The sequence below is a fragment of the Gymnogyps californianus genome, chromosome 4 (assembly GCF_018139145.2).
Source record: "Gymnogyps californianus isolate 813 chromosome 4, ASM1813914v2, whole genome shotgun sequence".
NCBI classification, from domain to species: Eukaryota; Metazoa; Chordata; class Aves; order Accipitriformes; family Cathartidae; genus Gymnogyps; species Gymnogyps californianus.
Genome location: NC_059474.1, coordinates 45,353,420 through 45,357,392, shown reverse-complemented (window position 1 = coordinate 45,357,392; position 3,973 = coordinate 45,353,420). Strand labels below are relative to the sequence as shown.

Sequence of the window (3,973 nt, the reverse complement as noted above, 5' to 3'; positions counted from 1 at the left end):
CCCGCTACTAGCGGCACGCGCCTCCGCCAGCCCACGCGGCCGGCAGCCCCGCCCCCGGCCACACGCTACTTCCGGCTGCCCCCCTCCCCACCCAGCGCCCACGCCCCGACGGACCGGAGTGGTCTGGGCCCGGTGAGAGACAGGGCGCATGCGTGGGCTACGGCGCGCGCGCGCTGGGAGGGGCGGGTCCTCCTGTGACACGGCGTAGCGAGGCGGCGCGAGGAGCGGCGGTTGCGGGGGCGGCGGCCCTGCGGAGCGCAGCGGCTGGCGGCGGCCGCCCGAGGGCGGGGAGCGGCGGTGGCTGAGGTGCGCGGAGGCCGTAATTACCTGTGTGACGTTTGGGTAGTCTGGGCCCTTTGTTAAAAGAAGCCATTCTACTAAAAACTGATGGAAGGTAACAGCGATTAATTCTGTCGTCATTTTTAGAGTCTTGTTTACTTAAGCATCAATGCTAAGTAAATTTTATGGTTAATTTACATCAAGCACCGAAGTTTTGTTTTTATGAGGCTTGCCTGAAAGACAAAGCTGGAGGTCATTGCTAGTCCTGCTGAGCACCTGTTGGGATGGATTAGTTTTGGTATTTTATAAATATGCTGACAACACACAGAAGATTCATGTAATTAAAACTAAAAAAAAAAAACAGTTAAGAAAAGCCGTATAATACCAAATTACTGTAATAATACCTAGCCCTGCTGTAGTAGCCCTATAATAATACCTAGCTCTGCAAAAACTAACCACATCCTTAAGACCACCAAACCATTCACCACAACATAAACGTCCATCTGTGTTCTAGCTTCACCATAAATATCCACTGTTTTGGAGCTTGAGGGTGTTTTGGTGTCTGTCCCATGCCTCACACAACTCTGGGGGGGAGCCTGTTGGTGTCTTCATCTTCTCTCTTGGCACCCAGGGCTCTGGCATACATGGTGTCCTCTCCTGTAGGAGAGAACGGAGAAACTCCCCCTGCCCTCTCCCAGCCTCTGTGTGTTTGGGGACTTAAAGCTCTTCCCCATGACAATAACTCAGGAGAAAAGTCACATGTCTTCTTTTGAATGCAATTTATCCATGGGAAAACCCAAAAGATGCACAAAAGACAAGCAAACGTCAGGAGGTCACTGTGACTGTGAGCCTACAGACAAGCCCCTTCAACCCAGCCAGCCTCCAAACTGCAACCTGACGCCTGTGCTCCAGTGCCAAGGCGGTGTGTCCCTGACCGTCACAGAGCTTCAGCACGCTGTCCTTTGGTCTGGCTGCCAAACGAAGAGCTAAGGCCATCTTCGCTCCCAGGCAACAGGGTGAGCGGCAGAGTGCAATACAGCTCTGAGGAGGAACCCCATAAATAAGTCCATGAAAAAGTTACGTGTGGTAATGTTGAGAGTGCCAAAGAGGAGTGGGACTTGAGAGCAGAGGAGAGAATGATATGTTTTCCATATCATAGACTTGCCCTCCAGTTCTGAGAGAACTGGGTGCCCACAGCTCAAAGGGCACCCAAAACATTTCATTCTTCTCCAGGATGTCCGGACCATGTTGGAAAAACGGTCACAGGAGTGCTTCACAAGTTCCCCACACAGGCTGAAGGGAGCATCTGACAGGCAGAAGATGTCTTTCTCTGGTAGTTCCACCCTTCTTTGCAACAGGACGCAGGAGATGCAACCAGCAGAATTTATTTGGTAGGAAAATTAAACATATACAAACATGTATAAAACGTAATTCATCAGTTTTTTTTTTTTACATTTATCTAGAATTACGTATAGGTCAAGCAGAATAGGCACATTATGGGCATTTGGTGTTTTTTGCACTGTCTGAAGTGAGGAGCCTGTATAGGCTCTCTGTATAAACAGCAGAAGTAAGCTCTCCCACTGCGCAGTTACCCAGAACACCCCGGTCAGGAATTGTCTTCTCTCCGATGACAACACTGGGATCCTGAAGTGAGGGTACGTGGGGCGCATGATCTGAACGTTGCTGCCCTGTCCTGCAAGCTCTTTAACAAAAGGGATCTTTAGACATTCATGCAATTAAATGTCAACAACAATTAGATGTCAGTTGCATGGAGATTAAATATTGAACAATCACAAAAATGGTTTATATTGAATCTTACTGGCAAATATGTTTTCATCCCTAATGAAGTGACAGAAATGAGATATATATCCAGTTAGAGTAAGTAGAGGCAGAATCCTACTGAAACCCAATCCCGCAAAAACAGACCCTGCAAAACCAGCTTTCATTTTAAAACTAAGCAAGGAGAGTTCATTATTAGTTTGAGGGTTTTTTAATTTATTTGTTTGTTTTTCAGAACTGGGACTTGAGATGTACCTGAAGTGGACCATAATGCGAGATCCATGAGTTTGTATGAGAAAGCTGCTCAGTGTGATTGGGGGGGGGGGGGCATAATTTCCCCAAAGCAGACAAAACCCTTGTATCAGCCAAATCCTTTCCTAACAAAAGGTAAAATAATTGATGTCATAATGTAGGACTGGATTAGTTGAATGATGAGGAAATGAAAATTAATTTTATTTGCTAAGTATAAACCTCTTATAAATGTAAAAGCATATTCAAGTCTCTGCCTTGCACTTATGTAAGTAAAATTCTTCAACTGTCTCATGAATCATATCTTTCCTGCTTTTTAAAGGATTTTAGTAAGTGTTTTGTAGCTGTACTCTGGGACCTAGATTGTGTTTTGACAGTTTCCTCTGTGTTTGTGCAGAACTGGCAGCATCTTTCAAACAAGAAGATACTTTATTTCATCTGAACACTGCAGCTTAGCCTTTAACATACAAGATGATAGCATTTCTCTCAGAATGAGGATAGTGAAAGGCATGATGCATAGTAAGCATCATCACCCATTCAGCCAGGGCATTTTTAAGTAATCTGCAAAGTAGCAGCACGGGCACGAAGATGTGCTAGGAAAAGAGTAATTTCTTAGATGGACACTTGAATCACAGTAGTTCTAATGCTTGTTTTCAAGGTCTGAGCAGTGAAGAAATGTCACTGCTGGGACTGGAATCCAACGTCATCTGTCATGGCAGGGCTGAAACTGATTGTAGGCCTGGTTTCTGCCTGCAATTTCTTTGATGAAGCTCTCTGGAGGTGTTGTTTTCTACATTTATTTTTTCTATTCCTGCTGCTAAGACAGGTGTGTGTAATGGTTCCCATCATACTTTTAAAGCTAAAATGACACCATTCAAACTATTATTACAATGTTTTATTGAATTTCTTTGGATGCAATCGAGGAATCTGTTGAAAGCCAGAGTTTCATCCTGATACGTCTCCTGAACTTGAAGGTGGAAAATCACTTGCAGATTTCAGTATGCTGCTTTTTGTGTCTTTAGAGAAAAAGGCATGAATAAGAAAGGAAGTCATGTTTCCTAATATATTTGAAATATGAAAACAAATACTGTTGTGACATTTATCATTTATACATTTTATGCTTTCATAGTCTAGTGACTATACACAGTGATATCAGAGATTATAGGTAGTATACGAACAGTGCACTTTAATTAATAGAAGGAACACAGTAAATTTGAAAAATATACTTCTGAAAACATTTTTTCTTGAATTTCAGGTTGGTTTATTTAGGTAATTTGACAGTATTTTGTGTGTAATCAGTTTCATTGTTTCATCAGTATAATCAGCTACTTAGATCTTCCTTGAGATTCTTGTATCAGTTAAGAATTATTTTTAATATGAAATAATAAGCAAGGCAAAGAACACCCTGGAAGTATTGTTTTAAAGATGTATAAAAATGGAATCTGAAATTGAGTTGTTGCAGTGTCCTGATGGTTTCAGTTGCCATATCGTCTTCCCTTGCTTATTATCGTGCAATTTAGCTTTCACCCAACTGTAGCATTACTAACTGAAGCTGCAGACAGTTCGTAGTGAAAAATTGCTCCTCACAGCTCTAAATGTGGTCTCCAGGTACCACGAGGTGATAAAACTTCTGGGAAATCTGTTTACGCGTTCAGAGGTATAGTAT

At 43.3% G+C, this 3,973-nt stretch overlaps 1 long non-coding RNA gene across 1 annotated transcript; it reads left to right on the top strand.

Annotated features, from left to right (window-relative positions):
- The first annotated feature begins 328 nt into the window (after nt 1–328).
- Nucleotides 329–2,362, top strand: LOC127016280 (uncharacterized). Its single transcript, XR_007766466.1, has 3 exons — nt 329–394; nt 1,513–1,670; nt 2,294–2,362. It is a non-coding gene; the product is annotated as an uncharacterized LOC127016280 (long non-coding RNA).
- The last annotated feature ends 1,611 nt before the right edge of the window (nt 2,363–3,973 follow it).